Below are 7,756 nucleotides of genomic sequence, written 5' to 3' on the forward strand. Positions count from 1 at the left end.
GCGTACCTCAAAAAAAAAAAAAAAAAAAAAAGATGTACTGCCTATCTACTGCCTATCTATTCTTCTAGGAGTTTTATGGTGTCAGGTCTTAACATTTGTCTTTACTCCATTTTTTTTCTTTTCTTTTTTTTTTAAATTGGGTTTTGGTTGTTTTACAATGTTGTGTTAGTTTCTACTGTACAGCGAAGTGAAGTACAGTTCCCTGTGCTACACAGCAGGTTCTCATTAGCTATCTAATTTATATATATTAGTTAGTGTACATATGTCAATCCCCATTCCCAATTCATTCCACCCCCCTTCCCCTCTTGGTGTCCATACATTTCTTCTCTACGTCTTTGTCTCTATTTCTGCCTTGAAAACCCATTCATCTGTACCATTTTTCTAGATTCCACATATATGCATTAATATACGATATTTGTTTTTCTCTTTCTGACTTACTTCACTCTGTATGACAGCCTCTAGGTACATTCACATCTCTACAGATGACCCAATTTCATTCCTTTTTATGGCTGAGTAATATTCCATTGTATATATGTACCACATCTTCTTTATCCATTCTTCTGTCAAAGGACATTTAGGTTGCTTCCATGACCTGGCTATTGTAAATAGTGCTGCAATGAACATTGGGGTGCGTGTGTCTTTTTGAATTATGGTTTTCTCTGGGTATATGCCCACTAGCTAGATTATTGGGACATATGGTAATTCTACTTTTAGTTTTTTAAGGAACCTCCATACTGTTCTCCATAGTGGCTCTATCAATTTACACTCCCACCAACAGTACAAGAGGATTCCCTTTTCTCCACACCCTCTCCAGCATTTATTGTTTGCAGATTTTTTCATGATGGCCATTCTGACTGGTGTGAGGTGACACCTCATTGTAGTTTTGATTTGCATTTCTCTAATTATGAGTGATGTTGAGCAGCTTTTCATGTGCCTCTTGGCCATCTGTAGGTCTTCTTTGGAGAAATGTCTATTTAGGTCTTCTGCCCAGTTTGGGATTGGGTTGTTTTTTTTTTTTTTTGATATTGAGCTGCATGAACTGTTTATACATTTTGGAGATTAATCCTTTGTCTGTTGATTCGTTTGCAATTATTTTCTCCCATTCTGAGTGTTGTCTTTTCATCTTGTTTATGGTTTCTTTGCTCTGCAGAAGCTTTTAAGTTTCACTAGATCCCATTAGTTTATTTCTGTTTTTATTTCCATTACTCTAGAAGGTGGGTTAAAAGAGATCTTGATTTATGTCAAAGCAAGATTTATGTCGTGATTTATGTCAAAGTGTGTTCTTCCTATGTTTTCCTCTAAGAGTTTTATAGTGTCCTCGCTTACATTTAGGTCTTTAATCCATTTTGACTTTATTTTTGTGAATGGTGTTAGGGAGTGTTCTAATTTCATTCCTTTACATGTAGCTGTCCAGTTCTCCCAGCACCACTTATTGAAGAGGCTGTTTTTTCTCCACTGTATATTCTTGCCTCGTTTGTCATAGATTAGTTCACCATAGGTGCATGGGTTTATATCTGGACCTTCTATCCTGTTCCCCTGTTCCATTTATATATGTTTCTGTTTTTGTGCCAGTACCATACTGTCTTGATTACTGTAGCTTTGTAGTATAGTCTGAAGTCAGGGAGCCTGATTCCTCCAGCTCCATTTTTTTTGTTTGTTTTGTTTTTTTCCTCAAGAGTGCTTTGGCTATTTGGGATCTTTTGAGGCTCCATACAAATTTTAAGATTTTTTGTTCCATCAAAATACCATTGGTAATTTGATAGGAATTGCATTGAATCTGTAGATTGCTTTGGGTAGTATCATCATTTTCACAATATTGATTCTTCCAATACAAGAACATGGTATATCTCTCCATCTGTTTGTGTCATCTTTGATTTCTTTCATCAGTTTCTTATAGTTTTCTGAGTGAAGGTTTTTGCCTCCTTAGGTAGATTTATTCCTAGGTATTTTATTCTTTTTGTTGCAATAGTGAATGGGATTGTTTCCCTAATTTCTCTTTCTGATCTTTCATTGTTAGTGTATAGGAGTGCAAGAGATTTCTGTGCATTAATTTTGTATCCTGCAACTTTACCAAATTCATTGATTAGCTCTGGTAGTTTTCTGATGGCATCTTTAGGATTTTCTATGTATAGTATCATGTCATCTGCAAACAGTGACAGTTTTACTTCTTCTTTTCCAATTTGTATTCCTTTATTTCCTTTTCTTCTCTGATTGCTATGGTTAGAACTTCCAAAACTATGTTGAATAATAATGGTGAGAGTGGACATCCTTGTCTTATTCCTGATCTGACAGGAAATGCTTTCAGTTTTTCACCATTGAGAATGATGTTTCTTGTAGGTTTGTCCTATATGGCCTTTATTATGTTGAGGTAGGTTCCCTCTATGCCACTTACGGGAGGGTTTTTATCATAAATAGGTGTTGAAATATATCAAAAGCTTTTTCTTCATCTATTGAGATGATATGGTCTTTATTTTTTAATTTGTTAATACGGTGTATCACATTGATTGATTTGCATATATTGAAGAATCCTTGCATGATAAACCCCACTTGATCATAGTGTATGATACTTTTAATGTGTTGTTGGATTCTGTTTGCTAGTATTTTGTTGAGGATTTTTGCATCTATATTCATCAGTGATATTGGTCTGTAATTTTCTTTTTTTGTGATATCTTTGTCTGGTTTTCATATCAGGGTGATTTTGGCCTCATAGAATGGGTTTGGGAGTGTTCCTTCCTCTGCAATTTTTTGGAAGAGTTTGAAAAGAAGAGGTGTTAGCTCTTCTCTAAATGTTTGATAGAATTCTCCTGTGAAGCCATCTGGTCTGGATTTTTAATCACAGTTTCAATTTCATTACTTGTGATTGGTCTGTTCATATTCTTCCTGGTTCAGTCTTGGAAAGTTATACCTTTCCAAGAATTTGTCATTTCTTCCAGGTTGTCCATTTTATTGGCATATGGTTACTTTTAGTAGTCTCTTATGATCCTTTGTATTTCTGTGGTGTCTGTTGTAACTTCTCCTTTTTCCTTTATAATTTTATTGATTTTAGTCCTCTCTTTCTCTTGAGGAGTTTGGCTAAAGGTTTATCAATTTTGTTTATCTTCTCAAAGAAACAGCTTTTAGTTTTATTGATCTTTGCTATTGTTTTCTTTGTTTCTATTTCATTTATTTCTGCTCTGATCTTTATGATTTCTTTCCTTCTGGTAACTTGGGGCTTTTTTGTTGTTCTTTCTCGAGTTACTTTAGGTGTAAGGTTAGGTTGTTTATTTGAGATTTTTCTTGTTCCTTGAGGTAGGATTGTATTGCTATAAACTTCCCTCTTAGAACTGCTTTTGCTGTGTCTCAAAGGTCATGGATTGATGTGTTTTCATTATTTGTCTCTACGTATTTCTTTATTTCCTCTTCGATTTCTTCAGTAATCTCTTCGTTATTTAGTAGTGTATTATTTAGCCTCTATGTGTTTGTGTTTCTTACAGGTTTTTTTTCCCTGTAATTGATTTCTAATCTCATAGCATTGTGGCTGGAAAAGATTCTTGATGTGACTTCTATTTTCTTAAATTTTCTGAGGCTTGATTTGTGACCCAAGATGTGATCTATCCTGGAGAATGTTCTGTGTACACTTGAGAAGAAAGTGTAACATGCTGTTTTCGGATGGAACATCCTACAAATATCAACTAAATCTATCTGGTGTATTGTGTCATTTAAAGCTTGTGTTTCCTTATTAATTTTATGTCTGGATGTTCTGTCCATTTGGGTAAGTGCAGTGTTAAAGTCCCTCACTATTACTGTGTTATTGTTGATTTCCCCTTTTAAGGCTCTTAGCATTTGGCTTATGTATTGAGCTGCTCCTAGGTTGAGTGCAAAAATATTTACAATTGTTATATCTTCTTCTTGGATTGATCCCTTGATCATTTTCTAGTGTCCTTCCTTATCTCTTATAACAGTCTTTATTTTACAGTCTATTTTATCTAAGTATTGCTACTCCAGCTTTCTTTTGATTTCCATTTGCATGGAATATCTTTTTCCATCCCCTCATTTTCAGTCTGTATGTGTCCCTAGGTCTGAAGTTGTTCTCTTGTAGACAACATATGTAAGGGTCTTGCTTTTGTATCCCTTCAGCCAGTCTGTATCTTTTGGTTGTAGCATTTAATCCATTCACATTTAGGGTAAGTATCAATGTGTATGTTCCTATTACCATTTTTTAAATTGTTTTGGGTTTGTTTTTGTAGGTCTTTTTCTTCTTTTGTATTTCCCATTTAGAGAAGTTCCTCTAGCATTTGTTGTAGAGCTGGTTTGGTGTTGCTGAATTTGCTTAGCTTTGGCTTGTCTGTAAAGCTTTTGATTTCTCCATCGAATCTGAATGAGATCCTTGCTGGGTAAAGCAATCTCGGTTGTAGGATTTTTCCTTTCATCGCTTTAAGTATATCCTGCCACTCCTTTCTGGCCTGCAGAGTTTCTTCTGAAAGATCAGCTGATAACCTTATGGGGATTACTTTGTATGTTATTTGTTGCTTTTCCCTTGCTCCTTTTAGTATTTTTTCTTTGTATTTAATTTTTGATAGTTTGATTAATATGTGTCTTGGTGTTTTTCTCTTTGGGTTTATTTTGTATGGGACTCTCAGCACTTCCTGGATTTGACTATTTCGTTTCCCATGTTAAGGAAGTTTTCTACTGTAATCTCTTCAAATGTTTTCTTAGACCCTTTCTTTTACTCTTCTTCTTCTGGGGCCACTATAATTCGAATGTTGGTGCACTTAACGTTGTCCCAGCGTCTCTGAGACTGTCCTCAATTCTTTTCATTCTTTTTTCTTTATTCTGCTCTGTGGCAGTTATTTCCACCATTCTACCTTCCAGTTCACTTATCTGTTCTTCTAACTCATTTATTCTGCTATTGATTCCTTCGAGAGAATTTTTTATTTCAGTTATTGTGTTGTTCATTACTATTTGTTCTTTAGTTCTTCTAGGTCCTTGTTAAACGTTTCTTGTTATTTTTGCTATTCTATTTCCAAGATTTTGGATCATCTTTAGTATCATTACTCTGAAATCTTTTTCAGGTAGACTGCCTATTTCCTCTTCATTCGTTTGGTCTTGTGTGTTTTTACCTTACTCCTTCACCTGCAGCAGATTTCTCTGTCTTCTGATTTTGTTTAACTTACTGTGTTTAGGGTCTCCTTTCCACAGGCTGCAGGGTCGTAGTTCCTCTTACTTCTGGTGTCAGTCTGCAGTGGGTGAGGTTGGTTCTGTGGCTTGTGTAGGCTTTCTGGTAGGGGGGACTGCTGCCTGCTTTCTGGTGGGTGGAGCTGGATCATGTCCCTCTGATGGGCAGGGCCACATCCAGTGGTGTGTTTTGTGGTGTCTGTGAGCTTAGTATGACTTTAGGCAGTCTGTCTGCTAATGGGTGGGGCTGTGTTCCTGTCCAGCTAATTGTTTGGCATGAGGCATCTAGCACTGGAGCTTGCTGGCCGTTGGGTGGGGCCAGATCTTGGTGTTGAGAGGGAGACCTCTGAGAGAGCTCTTAACAATTAATATTCCCTGGGTCTGGGAGTTCTCTGGCAGTCCAATGTCCTGGACTCAGCTCTCCCACCTCCCAGGCTCAGGCCTGACCCCTGTCTGGAGCACCAAGACCCTGCAAGCCACACGGTGTGGAAGAAAAGGAAAAAAAACAAAGAGACACACACAGGGAAACACACACACACACACACACACACACACACACACACACACACACAAAACAAAAACAAACAAAACCCCAAGACAAATGGTAAAAGCAAAACCATACAGACAAAAACACACAAAGAATCACACACACACACACACACACACACACACACATTAAAAAAAAAAGAGAAAACAAAAAAGAGGAGAGAAATCAACCAAATAAACGAACCCCCAAAATGAAAACAAACACTAAAAGCTAAACTAACAAAAACAAAAAAAACAAATCAAAAGCAGAAAGCAAACTCTCGGTAGGTCTCTGGACCTGCTGTGGGCACTGTGGGGCCAGCTCAGACTGTGACCTGGCCCAACTCCTGTGTGTACTTGCTCCCCAAGTCCACAGTTGCCCCCAAAGTCCACAGCCTCTATTGTGGTAACACTCATTGTCTATTCAGATATTCCACAGATGCAGGGTTTACCAAGCTGATTCCGGGGATTTAATCTGCTGCTCCTGTGGCTGCGCAAAGAGATTTCCCTCCCTCTCTTTTGGTCACACTGCCCTGGAGTTCAGCTTTGGTTTTGGCCTCACCTCTGCATGTGTGCCGCCCTCAGGCATCTGTTCCCAGCCCAGTGAAAGCAGTGGCTGATTCGGGCTCACTTGCTCACTCAGGCTGGGGAGAGGGAGGGATATGGCAGTCACAATTGGGATATGTGGGAAATGCCTTCAGCAGCAGAGGCCTGTGGGAAGTTGCAACAGCCTGAGGCACACCACTCACTCTCCCAGGGAAGTTGGCCCAGGATCACAGGACCCTTGGCAGTGGCAAGCTGCACAGGCCCCTGGGAAGGTGTGGGCAGTGACCTGTGCTTGCTCACAGGACCACTGGTGGCAGTGGCAGCAGGTGTAGCTGTCGCGCCTGCCTCTGCGGTCTGAGATAACAGCTGCGACTTGTGCCCAGCCCTAAAGCTTGTGTAGGCGGTGCCCTGCTGTCTGTGAGTGCACGGAGCAAGAAGCTCATATGACGGGCCCGCCCCTCTCCTCACACACGCACCCTACAAAAATTGTCCCTTTCCTCTCTGGCAGGCCCAGGTCTCTTCCTGGACTTCCTCAGCTGTTGAGCACTAGCTCCCTCAGGCTGTCTTCATGCAGCCAACCCCAGCCCTTTCTTTGGGGTATGACCTCTGAAGCCCGAGCCTCAGCACCCATCCCCCACCCACCCCAGCAAGCAGGCAAGCATTTCAGGCTGGGGACTGCTGGTTGGCACTGATCCTCTGTGTGGGATTCTCTCCACTTTGCTCTCCACACCCCTGTTGCTGCACTCTCCTCTGAGGCTCCAAAGCTCCCACCCCCTAGTCCCTGACAGTGAAGGGGGTTTCCTAGTGTGCAGAAAATTTTTCTCCTTCACAGCTCCCCCTCATAGGTGCAGGTCCTGTCCCAATTCCTTTGTCTTTTTTTCCTTTTTTCTTTTGCCCTACCCAATTATGTGGAGATTTTCTTGCCTTTTTGGAAGTCTGAGGTCTTCTGCCAGCATTCAGTAGGTGTTCTGTAGGAGTTGTTCCACACGTAGATGTATTTTTGATATATCTGTGGGGAAGAAGTTAATCTCTGCATCTTACTCTCCATCTCCATCTTCCCCAAACTCCTCGTCTTTAATCCATTTTGACTTCATTTTTGTATATGGGGTGAGAATGTTGTCCAGTTTGATTCTTTTACATGTAGCTTTCCAGTTTTCCCAACACTTTATTGAAGAAGCTATCTTTTTCTCACTGTATATTCTTGCTTCCTTTGTCGTAGGTTAATTGACCATATAAATTTGGGTTTATTTCTGGGCTCTGTATTTTGTTCCTTTGATCTATATGTCTGTTTTTGTGTCACTATTATACTGTTTTGATTACTACAGCTTTGTAGTACCATTTGAAATAAGGGAGCAGGATACCTCCTGATTTGTTCTTTCTCAAGATTGCTTTGGCTATTTGTGGTATTTTCTGTTTCCTTACAACTTTGAGAATTATCTTTTCTAGTTCTGTAAAAAAAATGCTTTTGGTATTTTTATAAGGATTACATTGAATCTGTAGATTGCCTTGGGGAGTATGGTTATTTTAACAA

Source organism: Grampus griseus (genome assembly GCF_964374135.1).
Source record: "Grampus griseus genome assembly, chromosome: 5".
Taxonomy (NCBI): Eukaryota; Metazoa; Chordata; class Mammalia; order Artiodactyla; family Delphinidae; genus Grampus; species Grampus griseus.